We start from the raw sequence: 20,284 nt of genomic DNA, 5'->3' as shown, positions 1-20,284 counted from the left end.
CTCTAGGTGCGATCTTGTCCCTGTATTGGCTACCCCTCCTTCAGCGTTGACTTCTAAAACTCTCAGAGAACAGGAGCAATTGTTTTCTTAGAAATCTGCCTTTTGCTGGACGGAGGGAAAAAGAAACACACACTACCTCTTATTATTTTCAACTGATTTCTTGTGTGCTTTCATTTTGGCTCAGATTCTTGCTGTAGACACCTTCGTGTGGTGAGAGATCTGAAAACAGCCTCTAACCGCAGTTTCCTAACCTGTGGGTAGAGTGTGGGATGAGGGCTTCCTTTTCTCCCCTATAGAGAACCGACAGGTTTTGGGGGAGGTAAACATTAGTTCTATTGCCTGCCTGATAGCCTACTCCGCTAATTTCGGAGTTCTATAATTGCCTGGCTACCAAAAAGACCAGGGGTGGGGTCAGAATTACAAAATTAAAGATTGCGTTCTTAGGGGTTGAAAGTGTTCTGAAGCAAGATCAAAGTGTAGGTGGCCAAGAATGAGCACGTCTAAGCTGCCTGGGTCATGTGACTTTCCCCATCCTTGACCCAGCAGTCCTCTGGCTTCAGTCTTATCCGGTAAGTGGTGTGCTCAAGTTGAGACCCCCAGAGAAACCACCACCAGGATCCAGTCAAGTCCAGAATGCAAAAGCAAGGTTTATTCAGCATGCTCTCCAGCCAGGCTGGGGGCTCGACCACTACTCAACGCAGGACAGTAGGAAAGAGAGTCCCTCATCATTTGGGGTTGACATTATATAGGCAAAAACCGCAAGCCAGGTTTACTCAGGGTCAAGGGGGTTAGTTTTGCTGAGTACAGGGTATGGACTACTTCTGCATATCCTCTTCCTCCTTTAGGGGGCTACTTCTGCTTCTGGGCATGCCCCCCCGACATCCCCCCAAGCAGTTATTTTCTGCTCCTGTCTAGACCACAAAGCTGGGTGTTGACAGGGGGCTCGCTGCCTGGGACAGTTGGTTTTTTTCCCCTGCTGACTCCTATGATGTCGCAAAGGGCATGTGTCTTAACCAGATCTTAATCAAGTAAAGCTTCTTAAAGTTTTCCATGTCCTGACAGTAAGGTAGAGGGACAAGTTGTTAGCACTCTGTAAAATTGCTGGGTTTCCCCTCTGGCTCATGCCTTTCCTTTCTTCTAGTATGAGATTCCTGGGGAGAGTCTCATTTTGTGTGTGTGGATGGTCCTTTGTCTCAACAGTCTGATAAACTGGAAGACCTGATTAGTTCTTTAAAACATTGTCAGGGTTTCTGCCACTGTGAGGAGACACCATGACCATGGCAGATCTTATAAAGGAAAGCATTTAATTGGAGCTGGCTTACAGTTCAACGATTTAGTCCATTAGCAACATGTCAGGAAGCATGGCAGCATGCAGGCAAACGTGGTGCTGGCGAGGTAACTGAGAGTTCTGCATCTGATCCACAGGCAGCAGCAAGAGTGAGACACTAGGCTTGGCTTGAGCACTTGGAACCTCAAAGCCCACGCCCAGTGACACACTTCTTCCAGCAAGGCCAGACCTCCTAATAGTGCCCCTCCCTATGAGCCTATGGGGACCATTTTCATTCAAACCACCAGAAACATCTTTATTTCTGCCAACCTGTTACAGAACTCTGAACACGTAATCGATCCCATTAGAAACTTGAGTTAACTCTATATTAGTAAATGGAAATGACAAGGGGAAATGACAGGTATGTTTATTTCTAAATGTACTGCCAACTAAAATAGAAACCTTAGTGACTAGGCTTGTTGAGGTGACATGCAATAATTCTTAAACGATCTACAATGGGAAGCTGCTGCATTATGAAGGCAATTTACAGGATTATATCGAGATGGTAAAACACGACTCCTTTAAAAGCTCGTTTCACTCATAAATACCAATACTGAAATTAAATACTTCCTTGGTCTTGGGTAGACATAGGTAGAACAATCTTGTATGAGCTAGAAAAGAGGCAGGCTGACTTAAATAATCAAAAAAAAAGAAATAATAAAGCTGATGCTCCTGACTAGTTGGTAACCCTAAGGAATTCAGTTTCAACTGGAAAATCTTAGAGCTGTCTCAGAATACTTACTAATGAGCTTATTATATTTATCCATTCTAAGAATCTGTCTTGGTGTTCTTTTATTCTTAGTGGCTCCCTCTAATAACTTTCTCATTTTATTGCCGTGTGCATAATGATGTTCTTTAGTATATCCACGAGACGTTTTGATGTTGGAATAGGCAACTCCAGCAGCTCGAAAGAGTGATAATGAGGTGTTCTCCTTTTTACATTTATGCTTCCCTTCCAGGCCTATAATTTCATTTAAGAGTTGATATTGTTCTTCCAGACTTTCTGTTCAATAATGAAATGCAAAGCAATGATTGTTCCCCTAAGAACAACTTTTAAGTTTTCTGAAAACTAAGATAAAAGCTGCGCAGCAGATTCTGCAAGTATCACTTGAGAACATTCAACACATTGCACTCAGAAGCCAGATGATAGGGAATTATGATTTGTAGATGACAATCTATAAAAGGGTACTAAATTGGTAGTGATTTAGTGGGCAGCAAATAGGATAACAGGACAAATGTGAAGATCTAGTTGCCTGAAGATAGGATCAGTAGCGTTGGCTCAGCTTTGGAGGAAAAATTGCCTAAACACAGAAGGTGTCAAGGATGAGAAGCTGGAGAAGAATAAAATACCCAAAATGAGAAAAACAGAAAACAGTTCTGGGCCATTTATTAGAAGCCAGGTGCCACAATAAAGATTTGTTTAAGTTATCCCATTTATTCTTCACAACAGCTATGAAATATCACTAAAGACATGTAGAGCTACACAGATACTTTTGTATCAGTCATTCTGTTTTCTACAAGTAAAGATTACCGTTTTAGTTGCACGGTGATACACAGCATAGCTCTGGCACCTAGAAGGTAAGAGAATCATGAGTTTGAAGCCAGTTTGACCCATATAGATATGTTCTACTGTGCTGTTAATTTTCATTGGTTTTGTTTTTTTCTTATTCAGAATCACTCTTATTCTTCTGAATCATAGAGGAATCTATTCCTAACTGGCAAGGAAGCTTAGGGAATGGCTAAATATCATGGCTTTTGTATTAGACTATCCTGTTTCAAATAGCAATGCCAATACCAACAAAGTGGTGAGACTGTAAATTACGCAGTTGAGATCTCTCTGTCTCTTTTTAAAAATATCCCTATAAATAGGTGTATTATAAGTTTTTATGACTGAAATGAGAATGTGTTTAACGTGCATGTGTGCGAGTATGTGTTTGTGTGTGTATTGGTCCTAGTTCTCTAGAGGAACAGAATTAATAGAATGAGGATATTTAATACAAAGGTGATATATTAGTTTGGATTATACAGTACAAGCTGGGTAGCCCAACAATGGCTATCTGCACTGGAAAGGTTGGAAATCCAGTAACTCTTGGATGCATGAGACTACATGCACCTCGGTCTGGCTCTGAAGGCTGGAGGATTCCTGGAGAGCCGCTGGTCTTCAGTGTAGCACGAACTCAGTATTAATAATAAAAGCCCAGAGTCAGATATAGGGGTAACTAAGCCACTAGTTAGTCATAGAGGCCAGGCAGTGGTGGCACACATCTTTAATCCCAGCACTCAGGAGGCAGAGGCTGCTGGATCTCTGTGAGTTCAAGGCCACCCTTGGCTATGCGAGATTGATCCAGTCTCAAAGAGAAACAGAGACCAAGCGGTGATGGCTAACACCTTTAATCCCAGTACTTGGGAGTCATATGCCATTAAACCAGCACTAGGGAGGTGGGCATAGGAGTGGTACGGCTGGGCGGAGACAGGAGCTCAGTGCAGTCTGAGGTTTCATAGAGACAGCAGTCAGTCTGAGGATTCGTGGAGACAGGATTGTCCCTTCAGTCTGAGCATTGGTAGAGGTAAGAACTCTCTAGTGGCTGGCCGCTCTGCTTCTCTGATCTTCAGACAAGTTTTATTTGTTAGATCACAAACAAAATATCACCATACTTCGGGGCTGGAGAGATGGCTCAGTGGTTAAGAGCATTGCATGCTCTTCCAAAGGTCCTGAGTTCAATTCCCAGCAACCACATGGTGGCTCACAACCATCTGTAAAGAGGTCTGGTACCCTTTTCTGGCCTGCAAACATATACACAGACAGAATATTGTATACATAATAAATAAATAAATTTAAAAAAAATATCACCATACTTCAATTCATGTTTGATAGTCAAAGAAGCTGAGTTCCAGCGTCAGAAACCCCTAAGCATGGGAAGCAACCATGTACACACACACACAAACACACACACACACACACACACACACACTGCCCTGAAGCAGAGGTCAGCGGACAGAAGTCAGGAGGGATGTCTTTTCCCTAAGACCCCTAAGACATCCTCATAGCTGGGCTGCTTCTGGGAGCTCCTCTCTGGGAGAGCTTCTTCAGCTAATCCTCCTTGTGGACCTACCAGAGGAATGCACGTTTCTTAGTTGGTTCCAGATCCAGTCAAGTTGACAACCAAGATTAACCATCACTTTGAGTCAAAACACTTGGTATATTTGTGAGCAGAGCGGGGGTTCATATACATTAAGTATTTTTATTAGGACTCAATCGTGAGTATGCTAGCATTCTCTAACAAAAGGCTGTACCAGGGATGGTGCCTCTCCTTGCCTTGGAGAAACTGAGGCAGGAATGATGTGAGCTTTAGTTTAGCTAATAGCACCACCCCTGTTTCGAACAAAACACAAGACAAAGGAGAAGCAGAGGCCCTGCTGCCTTTATCGATAGGATGAGGAAGTGAAGCACCAACCGTAGTCCCGCTTCAGACCTCATGAGTAAGCTGTTACTGCTGTGACCGAAATGTTGACAGAAGCAATGGAGAATTTATTTGGCTTGGCCAAACAGACTTGTGTACGTCCATCGCGACTGGCAGGAGGTAGAGCAATTCAGTCCATGGTACTATAGCATCAATTGTCCACATGGCCTAGGTCAGGAAGTAGAGTGCATGGGACACAGCCTGTAACCTTCAGAGGTCCCCACGCCTAGTGACCTGCTTTCTACAGCCAGGACCCATCTCCTAAAGGTTCCACAGCCTGCCCACAAGGTGTCAACAGCCACCTGACAAACTTCCAGAACATAAGCCTAGGGGGACAATTCATATTCAGATCATCACACTGTGGAGCATTAGGCTGGGAGAGAGGAAATGCAGCACAAATAATAAAAACCCAGAGGCAGATATTGGGGTCCAAGCTGACCGGAAAAGCAAAGCAGCCAAACCACTAGAGAGACCTTATCTCTACCAAGGCTCAGACAAACAAAGGGGCGATCCTGCAATGCCCTCCACCAACCTCAGACTCCACACCCCACATTGCTCCTGTCTCTACCTCCCTAGTTCTGGGATTAAAAGCCTGTGATCCCAAGGATGGGATTTCCTTTGTGTGAGCTCTGTTTCTCTTTTAGACAGATTCAGTCTTGTGTAGTCCAAGGTGGCCTTGAACTCACAGAGATTCATCTTCCTTTTGTCTCCCAAGTCCCAAATCCTGGGATTAAATGTGTGTGCCACACTTCCTGGCCTGTATGACTGCCTTGCCCTCTGATCTTCAGGCAAGCTTTATCTATTAAAACGCAAATAATATATCACCATAAGGAAATGGAATCAAAGATTGTGGTTGATTGAGCTCTTCTGTTGCCATGATAAAGCATCATGACAGAGGCAATTTAGATTAGGGAGGATTTATTTTGGTTTATGGTTCCAGAGAGTAAATCCATAATGGTGGCCAAGGCATTGGAGTAGGCAGCCAGAGCAGGAAGTGGAGAGATCACATCTTCAACCTCCAACAGAGAGTAGAGTGGGGACCAGAAGTGGGGTAAGCCATTAGCTCTCAAAGTCCATCGTCCCTCAAGAGTGTGCTTACTTCCTCCAGCAAGGCTTAGCCACCTCCAGGAATGGTACCAACAACAGGGACCCACGTGTTCAAATACTTGATCCTATGGGAGACATTTCCCATCCAAACCACCACAGTGACTAAACCCAAGCCATAACTGCTATCCAAAATGTCTCTGTGTGTTTTAAAAATTGTTGGCGATGGACTAAGTAGGTACTAAAGATGTCTTTCTAAATTTAGACATTGATAACTATCATTGCATAGCAAATGCCGGAGGACATCCTGCCAGGAAAACAACCTGTAAGGAATGCCTGGGCTTTTCCTTATCAATCAAAGCTTGCTTTTTATAGCTGCTGGAAGTAATAATGACAGTCATTATCACTACATTGTGGTTTGACTAGCAGATGAACAAACACCGGGTAAGCAAACAGATACATGTGGATGTGATTAGGTCATTTATTTTTGAAGGATTAAAACCGAAAACATTTCTGCTTTAAAACAATAATTGATATTAATATTACGCCTAGGTGTCTGTGAGTGAGTTTGTGCATGTGAGTTCTGGTGCCCTCTGAGGCTGCATCTTCTTGAAGCTGGAGTTACAGGTGGTTGTGAGCCCAGGACACAGGTGCTGGGAACTGACCTCCAGTACTCTGGAAGGGCAGTCAGTGCTCATAATGGCTGATCCAGTCTCTAATTCCAAGAAGAGGTTTTTAAAATTGATTCTTTGTCTCCTTTTTTGGATTCAATCACTACCACCAATACCAACAACAACTTCAAACAAGCACAAAAACAAGGTTATGATTAAAATAAAGAGATATGTTTAGGGTTGTAGAAGCAGCTCAGTCAAGGGTCCCTGACTAGTTTGTCATAGGTCCCAGTTCAATCTCCATTACTTCTAAACAAAATAAAACCCTGACATTGCCTGGATTCTCTTATTAATCTAAGCTTTGCATATGCATTAGTGAATTTACAATCATGCCTCCTCTTTTGAAGTTATTTGCTTTAGGCTTCTCATTCCATAGACAAGCAACTGAAATCTGCAGGTTCTGTGACCCCATCTGAACAGCTAGGCTCCAGTTTAACCTGAGAGGCCTGGCTGCAGAGCCAAGGCTTTGATGCTTTAATCTTCCTTACTAGAGCAGTCTGTCTCGGGCATGCATCCACATTCTCTATTTTACCACGCAATTTTAAGACACATAGACTCAGTGAAATTCAAATACAAACCCCATGATAACCTTGCTGCAAGCATCTTTACTATATTTCATGCATAATTATCACAAACCATAGGCAATCTTTTATGAAAAAGGTAATTACAGATAGGCTCTGTGTTTTGAAATAGGAAATCATGAACAATCTGTCCCATATGATCCCATCCCTCCTAGTCATTCATTAGTCGTCCTTCCATACTGCCTGGTAGTGATCTGCACCTAGTCTCCTGAGAAGAGCGTCCTTCCCCTTCAGCTGTGTGTTCTCAACCAAAGCTTCCCAGGCACGATTCAGATTAATGTGCATATTCTATTGGTCTCAAAGTCCCTCCCTTGGATAAGATAGCAGGCAGCGGGTTATTGGAGTTGAATGCTTTCTAGGCCACAGAGAAGAATCAATCAGATAGAGAATTTAATGCAGTACCTTTATGGTTATATGAGGTGAAACGAAGACAGGATGAGAAAAATTATCCACAGGAATGAGGACAAACTAAGGGGGGAAAGAGTTGAGTGAACCCTGGCTATTTCAGCTTTCCCAGTTATCTCCTTTCCAGCGCCATGATTATTCACCAGTCCACAGTTCTTCCCACTGCCCAGCATTCTTTTCAACTCTTTGCCTTGCTTCCTTAAGGGTGTTGGCGATGGGTTTCTGATCCTTGCCACCAGAGAAGTCCCTACATACACTTTAAAATATATCACATTTAAAGTATCTATCATATGTGTTTTAGAAACGCCATGGCTTCCTTATGAGAACTCACTCTGCACAAGAGAGCAGAAGGAAAGTCTCTTTAGTAGCGCTTGTATGGCTGGGGCTAATGCCCAAGGAAGAGCTGACCTTGAATAAAAGATTTGCTAACTTATACAGACCTTAGACTTAAGTGTTTTACACGGTCTTTCATGTTTAAATCTCTTGGAGGTCTTGGGCCCAGGTTACACTTTGAAGAATTTAAACAGAGACAGGAGACTCCAAGTCTGGCCTCCTGGGCAGATAGAAAATTTGCACAGCAGAGACATTGCCAGAATTATTTCTTAAGTATACCAGTGCTGGCTGTTCTTTCTGAATAGTTGTTACCCAGGTTCATCTCGTCCATTGCACAAAATTATGTGTTTCCTGATAAGAGTACAAGGAACTTAATGGTGTTTCCTGATAAGAGAACGAGGAACTTAATGGTAGACTTAATGGTAGTTATGACCCCGTATTGACCTCTTGAGCTGCTTGTTAGAGATGTGTTCTTTGGGGATGGGCAATTTAATGGCTGGCGAATAAGCGTTTCTATCCTTGCATTGTAAACTTGGCTTGTCTCTAACAGGCCTGGCCAACACAGTACTTATCATTGGTGTATTTTGGAGGCAGAGCTCCCTTAGCTAAATTCTACTTTGTGTGACTTAATGTATCCTAAGCGAATCCACTAGTAAATACTTTATAGCATCAATTCTATTGCTTTGAGTTTCTTCTACATTATATGTTATACTGTAATTACTATTTTATTGTCACAGTATAATAGGCAGAATTGTGGGACGGCCTCCAAGATGTCTTCCCATATACATATAGACATATATATCACATATATTATACACACACATATATGTATATATATGTATATATACATACTGTGAAATTGAGTTTAGAGAGTAGAAACAAATAAAGTTACAGATTCAAAGTAAGAGAAATGATTCCTACCTTGCTTTGGAGAAAATGAAACACACCATGACTTCTATACCTGCAAGGGACTGAATTTTGGTAAGTAAGTCTTGGTAGGGTGGTAGTGAAATTGATCATACAACTAATTTCAAACTATGCAGGCAGCCTTGTGAGGGGGTTCACAATTGTCATCTCAGTGCTTGTGAGCTAGACAGAGGGACCACCAACAAGTTCAAGGTCAGCCTGGGGCTACATCACAAGTTCCAGGCTAGTCTGGGGCTACAGAGTGAGGTGGGCGGTGGGGTGGAGGAAGATGAGGAGGAAACAGTTTATTTATAAGCAAAACAAAAACCCCTGTTGGCTTTTCTCAGCGCAGTTAGAATGAAGTGAGAATGGAACAGACTCTCACTCAAAGAAAAACCTCACCTCTCCGTGTCCTTTCCCTCCCTTCGGTGGGTTTACGCCCCTCGAGTCACACAGGGCTCTCTGTGCCTGTCACACTCATCTTTTCCACCCCAGAGTGTGCGACTGTAATTTCTAACTGCTGTCTAGAACATTCTGTCCCATTGTCTACCTGTAGCTGGCTTTCCCCCCTCCAGGTTGCATTTCAAGGTTCATCTTTCCAGAGTCATTTGTTACCCGAGTCCCTCCCTGCCCCTAGCAACAGCACCCCTGTCATAGCACCCCTCGATTCAGACTTTAACACTGCCAAGAATGCCATGTTTGTTTACCAATTACCTGGCCCCCATCGAGATGGGAGGCTTACTGATAGTATATATTAATACTTCAGAAAATATTCTTGGTAAACAAATAAGTTAATATGTAAGGAAACATACATTTTAAAATGAAATCCTACCTTCAATCCAATTGGAAGACATTTATTATGTAAACAAAGCATAACAATTCTTGGATACTAACAATAAAATTAAAATTGTGGGGGACTGATGGAAATATTTCACTTCTATTCTTTTGTTTGGAACAACTCTTTCAGGTTCACATTTTAAAGTGTATTGTGTGTTTTTAGATAAAAAATATTTTAACTGAATATGTTCATTTATATCACTCAGTTCATTATTAGTGACGATCTTGGGACTTTATAAGATAAACTGCATTTCAAGTAGAAGGAATTTTATCACCCAGTTCTTTTTTAGTAGCAATCTTTGGACTTAAACAAGGTAAACTTTGTCTTTCAAGTAAAAAGAATTTTTTTCATATATATGTATGAAACACAACACAACACACACACACACACACACAAACACGAACTTGCCTTTTTTACTGAAGGGCAAGAAGATTTTCTTCAGTGTGGTATTTTGAATGTTTTATCATTTTCCATTTTTTTCCAGTTAGAGTCTATGATTGATTTTTAATAATGTGAGAGATATAGATGGGATATTTTACTTGCGGATGTCCAATTGTGTAACTACTGTTGTTTATTGCCAATGATCACTTGACCATATCTGCCTGGTGTGTATTTGTGTGTCTTGAATTCAGTGTTGCTCTTTCTGAACCCCCCCAACCCCCCCCCCCGGGTGTAGTTCAGTGGGAGAATGCTTCTCTGGCGTATGTGAGGCTCTGGGTTTAGTCCTGGTGCTGCAAAACAAAGCAAATAAAAAACACCACCAACCAGCCAACGAACCAACAACAACAACAAAAAAAAACAAATCAAAGCAAAACCTGTATTTTAAAATGGGCAAAAATTCTTTGAATATACACTCTGCAAAAGAAGAGACGTGAATCTCAAGTAAGCAGTGAAAAGCGCTCCACATTGGTAGCCATTGGGGAAATATGCTAAATATGCCGGGGCATTGTAATGCCGGGGCATCATTCCACTATAGATCCATCAGAACGGCCAAATAATCGAGTTGTGGCAGTCTCAGCACCAGGGGGGTGGGGCAGAGTAGTATATGTTGTAAGTTTAAGGCCAACCTGGACTCTATTGTAAGTTCCAGATCAGTTCTGGCTACAGCGTAAACTTTCAAAAGACAACCAAAATTGGCAAATAAAAATGTCAAAGCAAACCAATTTTCCAATCTTTTTGCAATACTCAGTGCTGGTAGACAACAAGGAGCCACTGGAACTGTCCTATGTCACTGGGGTAGCATAAAATGGTGCAGGCCCTGGAAAGCCTTTGGCAGGGCTGGTTGGGATTTAGCTCATTGGTCTACTACTTGTTCAGAATGGGCAAGCATCTGGATTTGATCCCTGGCACCATGAACAAAAATAAAGCTTGCTGGTTCCTTATAACATCAATTATCACTTGCTGGGGTTGAGGAGATGGTTCAATGGGTAGAGGGGTTGCCGAGCAAGCAGAAGGACCTGTATTCAGATCCCAGGCCTACTAAAAAGTCAGCCATGGCTACAGGTGCCTGCAGTTCCAGAGCTGGGGAGGCAGGGTCAGGCTGATCTCTAGCCCTCCCGTTGGCCAACTGAACAACTTCCTTGAGTCTTTGAGCCCTGGCTCAGTAGGAGACCTGCCTCAAAATAAGATGTACTACAAGACAAATCTGGCTTGGTCCTTAATGGGGCTGTTACTCAGATTAGCTCACAGTAGCTGTGGTTACCTGCGCTAGACCTGACAAGATCAAGCCATGCAGAATGCCAGCATGGATGAGGGGGACGCCCCTGAGGTTCCACCTCTACTGGAGGAACTATTGGCCACTGATGGCTACTGAGGGGAAGAGTCAGTCTCCTTAGGGGACATGGCCAAACATTCTTTAAATGTTTTCTTTAGGGGCACGGCCATACTCACTTCTTTCTTTAAATGTTTCCTTGGGGTAAAGTATCTTGTTTTCATGCACACATTCTCTTCCTTTCTAAGATTTGTTCTTCTTATTTGTAATTGTGTGTGTGTGTGTGTGTGTGTGTGTGTGTGTGTGTGTGTGTGTGTAAGGGAGACGGATGCATTGGCTCCCGCTGGAGCTGGAGTTACAGGTGACTGTGGGTCACTGAACTTTGGCCCCTTGGAACAGCGCTAGGCATCCTTACCCACTTACTGACTAAGCCAACTCTCCAGCCCAGAGTTTTCTACTTAAAGGAAACCACGCACAGTTCATTGAAATCTCTTTTGGGTTTGTTTTATACCAGTCCCTCCTCTTCCATCTGGCGTCTGATTTCCAAGACTGCAGGAATGATTGCAGATGATACCCACGTATCTTTTTATAGCCGAACTTGCCGATCACAGACGTCATTCTTGGTGTGATTTGGCAAGGGATCTGGCTATGTCAGATACAAGACTCTCCAAGTAGACATAAAAATATTCCTCCTCAGATAAATCACTGCCTCCGGAAACCCAGAGCCTGCCGTTGCAGGAGCCGAGCAAGAGAAGCACGTGGAGCGGCGCTTCCTCTGCTTCTCTGGAAGGCACCTCACTCCTCTCTGCACTCAGCTGTCTTTTCGCTAGGCCTCCCCTGGGAGCAAACATTTCTGTTCCTTAGTAACTTGGTGGAGGAAGTGATCTGAGGATCCGGTTTACACATTTCTTAGATTACACAGACTTCCAGCTAATTCTGTGTGCAGCTCCTCTCCTTACTGCTGCCTTCAGGGATCTCTGTCAGCTGGGTTCCCCGAGACCTGGACCTAAGTTTATGCTCGGCTGCAAGCATCTAGAGATGTAGTCTCAGCCCGCTGCACCTTGTCGACCTGCCTGGCTGGTCTCCTAAACACAGATTTCCTTTTAAAAACTCATCCCAGAGCTTCCCAAGTCAGACTCTCTGAGAGGGCAGCTGGTAACGTGCACTTCCCAGAAGGCCTGCAGGTGACCACACCGGGAAGTCATTACTCATCACTCCAGCGTGGTCAAGCACACGCTCAAACACACGCTCAAGTTCTGTCTTTGAAGGCACAATGGACTAGGCATAAGGGAATGAAGGAAAGGGCAGGCAAATCCTGAGAAAACAACGGCTTACTAAAGGGACAGACCTTGACTACTAGTCTGTGGGCATTTTAAGAGGACTCTTCTTGATGAGAAATGTTGGTGGCAGTAATTCTCGGTGGAGAAGGGAAAGCCAAGAAACCAAAGGAAACAGTGTGAGTCTGTTGAGACAGCCAGCCTGTCTGGGAGGGGCGCATATGAAGGGTTCTTAGTGGGGCTGACGTTGACTTTGAAGACCACAGGGGTTTTGTTCTCTCATCGACTTCGCCTTTCTTCCCCTTGGCTCCCCTTATTTTCCATGTACAGTTCTGTAATGCGAACGAAGTCATATATAGGCATTTTGAACTTTGGAAAGCTAGTGTAACAAACATCTTCAACTTCACCCAGACACGATCTATAGAGAAAGTATTTGTCTAAGTGAACGATCTCCAGAATCTATGAAGTTCATGTGCGGTGAGGACAGACTGCATAGCACAAACAGAAAAAAAAAATAAATACCATTTTTTCTTCTGTCCTCCTTATCGCTACATCTGCTTTAGGAGTGGTGTGTGCAAGTGGTTAGGTCTAAAAAGTGAACAAGAGAACAGTTATAGATGAAGGGAACTGACTGAGAGAAGGAGCAAAAGTTACAGAAGTGGGACTCGCTGAACTACGTTGGCACATAGCCAAGATCCTTCAAGTCCTTGAGAAAATTTTAAACAGGAAAATGAGAGGAAGATAGGGCGAGGAATGATATTAACCAAAAGTAAAGAATTAAAAAGTTAAATTTAATTAAAAATTAAAACCAATTACCTAGTTTTAATGTTCACATTATATATATATATGTATATATATACATATATATTTTTTTTTTCAGGAAAGTCACTTCATTAAAATATAAAATTTGGTATTTAATCTGTACAAATAATACACCGAGGACTCGTTTGTTACAGCTAGGCAGTACTGTGGCATTTCACTGTGGCAGTTCCTGGTACAGATCTAAATTTCAGTGGAAGAAAATGGATCTACTAAATCCTATGTTAGTATCGCCAACTGCAGAATGACTAGAATTTTATGAAGGCCTGAAAGGAAATTATTTTCCTTCATTTTCTATAGTCACAAGATTGTACAAGGAAATTTGCTCAGAATTTTTGGAAGTGGAAAAAAAGTACTTGTTAAATATGTTGTAATGCAAAGTGATTATATATATATATATTTTTTTTCGAGACAGGGTTTCTCTGCAGCTTTTTTAGAGCCTGTCCTGGAACTAGCTCTTGTAGACCAGGCTGGCCTCGAACTCACAGAGATCCGCCTGCCTCTGCCTCCCGAGTGCTGGGATTAAAGGCGTGTGCCACCACCGCCCGGCTGCAAAGTGATTATATTATAGGGAAAACCAATAAAACCAGGAGTGCTATTTTCCCTCCCTCCCTCCCTTCTCTCCCTTTCTTTTTTGCCAAATTTAACAGTGGTTTATATGCCTGATGACTAATTTTTTTTAATTGCAAAGTTGCACTTCTTAACATGATGCCTGATACAGGGCAGACAACTTAGGCTTCTTGAGTGTATCGCTGGGATTAGAATAGATAATTATAGAACTGAAAAGGTTTTTATTGCTTTTGGGAAAGTGCATTCCATTCTCATATATAGGTGTGTGCACTAGTAACTCACCAGCTACATCATCTACATTTAGATCTTTTTTATAAAGATGGGAAGCCTAAGGTTCTTGGAAAAGGTACGTTTGGTAAAGCAGTGTCAAAAGTTATATGATTTTCTCAAACCATTTAATATACACATAAATTTTTATTTATTTTGCCCACACTGACATACGCATACAGCATTCCATGCTTATAGAAAATTAGCTTGCATTTTAGGAGGCTATTTATGTATTTAACTACAGAACTACATAAATACATAGAAAACATCATTTTTTAATTTGGAGTTCATTGATAAAATAATGTAAGAGAAGGAAAACACCTTTATTGTCAAATAGGCATTAAATCAGAATGTGATACATATCCAAGGCATTACCCAAGAGATTGTTAAGACATGAATTTCTCCCTTTTCTGTAGACGAGTAGATACAACCCATTATTAGATTTTCATAATGAGCAATAAGGTAAGAGAACCTGGTACTATTTGTCACATCTATAGTGGATTGTTGGGGTGCCATCTGTATTTTAAGAGGAAAAGTAATCCTTACGTCTGAGGTAGTTTGGCAATTTAGAGTTCTAGTGTTTCACAGAAACTGAGAGATAGGAGGCTATTTCTGTTGGTGTCTCTTAACTTTGAGAGATACTGGTTTCCAGGTTTGTTTGTTGTCCCCAGGTAGGGGCTTCCCCTACTCTTAGTGGGGTTCAACCAGGGTTTTAAGTGCTCGAACACTGATTCACACCCTTGTATCTTCCAAGTTCTTGAGGAAGATATCCCTGGATCATGAATCTGGTAAGAGTACTTAATAACTGTTTTCTGAGAAAAAGGGGAGAGAATCTCATCCATTGTGAACAGGAAGGCGTAAACATTTGTGTGCCCTTACAGTATGTTTGGTTTCTTGGGCTCTGAAACGGGCTTAAGTGAATAACCATTTAGAATGAAAAGTATTCATCTTTCTTCTTTGGCTCTCACCTAACTCAAAGGTTTTAAGGGTGGGAGTGGAAATGAAGTTGTTAGACTTGCTGCTCGCAGCCAATGTGGCCGAGCTCACGTACAGGATACAAAGCCTTAAAAAGCGTGCTACAGCAATACGGGAGTGACGCTCAATGACGAGTAACACCTATCACAGAGCTCCAGATCACCTAGTAAGATCTGTTCAGTCCACATTACTCATTTTGCACCAAATTGCCGAAGAGCGCTTCGGAAAACGGCCCTCACTGGAAGAGCCCACCAGTCTGAGTTCTCGCTTTCCAGACTTTCCTAGAGGTAAGTACTTTGGAGGGGACCGCTCCCAGGACCCGCGGTACACCTTGCAACAGCATCCATGTGCCCAGAAGACTCTCAGATCGTCAGCGTCGCAGGCACCGGGAGCACAGGAGTGAGAAGAGACAAGTGTTGAGCGCACTGCAGATATGCAAAGCCGCCTTAAGGGAATCCACATTACAGCACAAGCAAGCAAAGCGCGGGAAGGTACAGGGACAGTCCTGTGCCGAGCCCGCTCGGGGTGGGGAGAGACGCCGCACCCGTCCGTACCCCGCGGGCGCTCCACGTCTAGGCACGCCTCCTTTCCGGCCGGAGCGCGGGGCTGACCCTTCCCGGCGGCCCCAGCTTATCACCCGGCCTGGCCATTTCCCGGCTTTCGGCCCTGCGAGCCTCCCCGAGTTTCCTGTTAGGGTCCCTCCGCCTCTGCGCCCATCCAGATAGCTGGGCTCGGAGAACCGGGCTCCTCAAAGAGGGAGAGCCGAGAGGACCTGCACCGCGGAGAAGCGGCCCACAGGGCGGCGGCCGCAGCCCACGCCTCCGCGCCCGCAACCCAAGCCCGCTTCCCACCCGCTAAGCCCCGCCCCTCGCGGGTCCGGGCCAATGGGCCGCGCCCGCCTCCTGGGAGGTAGTAGGGGAGGGGGTTGGGACCGGCGGCAGCGCCCGCCCCTCGCCCTTGCTCATTGGCTAAGGACTCAGGGTGCCCGGAGACCGGAGTGTAGCGGGATTGGCTGTAGAGGTTTGCGACGGCGGCGCCTATTGGCTGGGGCAGCCCCCGTGACGCCGGGTGGCGACTGGCTCCCGGGTCTGAGGGGCTCCTGCTTGTCAGGTTCTAGGTAGGTGCGTTTCACGCCGCCGTCGGTAGGCACTGTTGCCCCGGGCAACGCCCCGGGAGGTGGGAAGGAGGCCGGAAGGCGAGCTCAGCACCGGGGGCAACCGTCCCCGCCCGCAGCGGGGCGCGGGGCTTTGGCCCAGCGGGCGAGGGCTGCTCGGAGGCTCTTCCTCCGCCCTCAGCCGGCTCCGTCCCCGCCCGGGGTTGCGGGGTCACTCGCCCCATCCTCTCCGAGACGGAACATTCCGGGTTGGGCTTTGGTCCGGCTGCTCACCCGGCCCGCCAGGCCCGCCCCTCCCACCCGCCCGCACCCGGAGGCTGAGGGGGCGGTGCCGGCCGTGGCGGGCGCCTGGCCCCGCCCCGTCGCGGGTCGCGGGTCTGCGGGGCATGGGGCGGGGTTGGGGGCTGCGGCGCTGCGAGTCCGCACCCGCTCCCTACGGGCGCTCATCGCCGGTCGCTCACGGTGCCCAGAGCTCTTGTGGGCTCCTCCCCTGGCCTCCCTGTCCTGGGGCACCCAGCCCCTCGTGTCCCCGCAGCCCTTTCACATCGGGACTCACTAACCCTGTCTCGCCTCTCCTCCAGCTTAATGTTCCATTGCCCCTCTTGTTCAGGGCTGTCTGAACCAGATCTAGACTCCTAGTGTGAAGCCCACAGTCAGGGGTGATTTTTTTTTTTTTTTTTTCCCCAGGGGCTGTTTAGGGGTCTGAGGTGTCTGGAGGCACCCTTGTGCCCTCCTTGGACTCCTCTTAGGAACAGCTCTCTGAAACATGAGGTTAGTTTTGGTAAGAGCGAGGACGCTTTTCAGAAGAGTTGGAGTTCAGCTCTAAAGTTTCCATGAGGTGGTCGATTTGGTACTCTACATTTGTGATATCGGTGGGGATGCCATTGCAACCTAAATTTGCTAAGGTTAGGGCAGCCTTTGATTCTCATCCACCTTGTGATGTCAGTACTAGGAAACTATTTCGTCTTCTGAAGAAACTTACATATTCACAGTAGGGTCACCATCCCTCGAGCATATGCTGCTCCAGCTTGGACAGGAGTTTTCAGGCGTTTTAAGAAAAACTCACCTGAAGTCGCTGCATTTTCAAGGAGGATTTAACAAAATTGAAGATAAGGCCGATACTGTTTTAGTGGTTGATGTCTAAAAATTTTGCGCTCCGTATGTAAGATGGGAACAGGATTAAAAGGAAAGGTAGTATTGCCAAATGCATTGTTGGGTGCAGGGACTGTATGTATACACTCCTCCTCAGGATTTATGATGGTAGTGAAAGAGCCACAGAATAGAAAAGGTTGAGTGTCTATTTTACAGCCAAGAAAAGATTTTCTGATAGCCCTCGAGTTAAGGGTTTTCAAAGGTCCCAGGGATGTTTTCAGAGAGTACATAGGCATTCTTGGAAACACTTTCGGTTTTCTTCCATAAAAGACCTTTGGCGAAGATCTGTTTCTTTTCTGCATTGACAGTATTAATATACACTCGCTGAGATTATGTAGTGTCCTGTTAACGCAGCGTCTGCTCTGCTTCAAAGGTAGATGTCATTTGCGTGGGAGAAGTAGTGCAGGCATTTCTGGACGAGATACTCGAATTTCATTCTTAGTTGCCGTGCCGCTCTAACTTGCCTGTGAGCTCTTCAGATTCACGGTCTTTCCCTCTCCTGTCAAAAGTTAGAAAAAGTGAGGTGTGCTTGTTTAAAGTGGCCGCAGTACCTTTTAATGGCTGTTCCATAGTAAATATTAACAGCAGAGGAACTGAAACGATCAGGTTGGAAAAGCTAACATAACTGTACAGAAGATCAAAACATTGTAAGGTCCTTGTTTATAAGTGGAAATAGTAAAACTAAGTAGTAACAGGAAAAAGGCAGTGGTAGTTTAGTTCCACGAAGCACTACTCAGTGTGTTTGTGAGGTGTGGAAAGACAGATCTTTGTGCCTATGCCGAGATTAGTAATGCCATTGTGGTAGACACAGGAAAGATAGCCTGCAAACTTGTCATAGACACCAGCGTTCTGTTCCAAGCTTGGTTTTATGTTAGTAGGTGGCAGTTTTGCACCATGGTGTACATCTTTCGGAGTGAGAACCAAAGAATGATTGCTTATTCAGTGTTTTGATCATGTAACTGAATAAATTGGATCAATCTTATGCATGTGGTTTTGGAAGAATGTATTTTGTGATGGAAAAGAATTTGCAAATGCAGCTTAATAAAATAACTACATGGAGACCGAGTAACCTTGTTTACTAGGTTTACTAGTATTTCAGCAGGACTTAAACTCTCTTCAGCGTAGTGTCATAGTGTTAATAACGGAAGATCTTAATACAGAACTTCAGTTTCTGACAAAGTGGAAATGGCATTAATTTATATACATATAGTAATTGTATCTTTTCAGTCTTAGGGAAATTTTTCTTAAATATTTGTGACCTTTTAAATTTCAGAAAGATTTTATACCTATCTTTGTACACAATTTCTAAAATAGTTAAGATGTATTTATCAGAATTTACAGATGGATAAGATTTTGATTGTTTTGGGGCATTTTTATTGTGGTGTATACATCAGAGAGAACAAGGGCACAGTTCTGGACTTGAGGAGTGAATTCAGCTAACTTGGCAATGGTGACTCGCATGCTAGGTTTGCATCAGGGTGCCGCTTTCCCTGCCTCCCCTCCTTATTACTCTCTTTATTCCCATTTTCATCTAGTTACTCAAGATGAGTTCTGCAAAGTCAGTTGAGAAAATACAGAGAAGAAAAGTAATTCTATCATAGTTAATGTTCTGGAAATAACTGAAACTTGCCGTGTACCACACGATACTGTCAGTTATGACAGTCTGGTGTATACCTTCCAGTGTATCTACATCTGCATCTGCGATAGAGAGTTCCTGAGTTTGAGGCTTGGCTATGCTAACTTAGCCGCTTCCGGATCTGGGGAAAAACAGAATAGAGGATGTATTAGAGAATAAAGTAGCTGCTTTTTTCTTATTCTGTTGGAACAAGCCCGGTAATAATGCTTGTAGTTACTGATGCATGACTACCACATTATGGGGTCGTCAGAAGCTTTGGAAATTCAAAATTATATAGGTAAACTGAAGTTTACTTAGTACCTTTCTAAGAAAATAAATTTTAAGAAAAATATTCCCATTCTAGGGGCATTACATATTCAGCTTTAAAGAATGTAACATCATGCATAACTTGTAATTATTCCTCAAATCTTCATCTGTAGTTATAAAACTATGACTAATATTCAGTCTATATTATTACCATCCATTATAAGCTTGATATTATCTCTTTCCTCAGTAAGTATTAATTAAAAGTCTGGAAATTTTAATGACAGAGTTCCCTGCCAGGTTGGGAAAGTGCAGTGAAAAGAAGAACGGTTTATTTTGAAGCCATATAACTTGGGTTTCAGTTCCAGTTTCTCTTTTGTGGGATCTTGGACAAATTACTTAATATCATCAAATCATAGTTTCCTCTTCTATTAAATGAGTAAGATAGAATTACCTCATACAGTAGTTATGCAGAGAAAAGGAGACAATGTAAGTAAAAATGCCTGAAGTTAGGAAGTGCTCAGCTTCTGTGTTCAGCTCTTTACATCACTTTTCATCTGTTCTGGTGTTAGCAGGATGGTTCTCTTAGTTCGAACTCTTTCACTGAAAGATGCCCAAGGCAGCTCTTATAAAAGAAAGCATTTAACTGGGGTCTTGCTTACAGCTTCAGAAGGTGATGGGGGGAGGGGGAGAGAAAGAGGAAGAGAAAGAGGGAGAGAGGGAGAGGGAAACGGAGAGGGAGGGAGGGAGGGAGAAAGAAAAGAGAGAGAGATGTGAGGAGGGAGGAGAACACAGAGAACGAGGGCAAGCTCCTTCTGGTACCAGCCAAGCTGGTCCTCAGGGAGGGGGCGCTCAGATCCGTGTCTCAGATCAGGGCCTCTGGGTCCTGATTCTGCAATGCATAGGGGTAGCCTCTTCCACCTCTGGGGTGTAACCAAGAGCTCTGACAGTCCT

General features: G+C 44.0%; 1 protein-coding gene across 3 annotated transcripts in view; it reads left to right on the top strand.

Annotated features, from left to right (window-relative positions):
* The first annotated feature begins 16,237 nt into the window (after nt 1-16,237).
* Nucleotides 16,238-20,284, top strand: part of Fer (FER tyrosine kinase) — a 320,970-nt gene continuing 316,923 nt past the window's right edge. For all 3 annotated transcript variants that reach the window (XM_038339140.2, XM_038339139.2, XM_038339141.1), the window contains exon 1: nt 16,238-16,302. The gene's annotated coding sequence lies outside the window, so the exon portion shown is untranslated. The remainder of the gene's footprint in view (nt 16,303-20,284) is intronic.

This window comes from Arvicola amphibius, chromosome 8 (assembly GCF_903992535.2).
Source record: "Arvicola amphibius chromosome 8, mArvAmp1.2, whole genome shotgun sequence".
NCBI classification, from domain to species: Eukaryota; Metazoa; Chordata; class Mammalia; order Rodentia; family Cricetidae; genus Arvicola; species Arvicola amphibius.
Note: the sequence above shows the minus strand (reverse complement) of the source record. Positions and strands in the feature narration are given on the sequence as shown.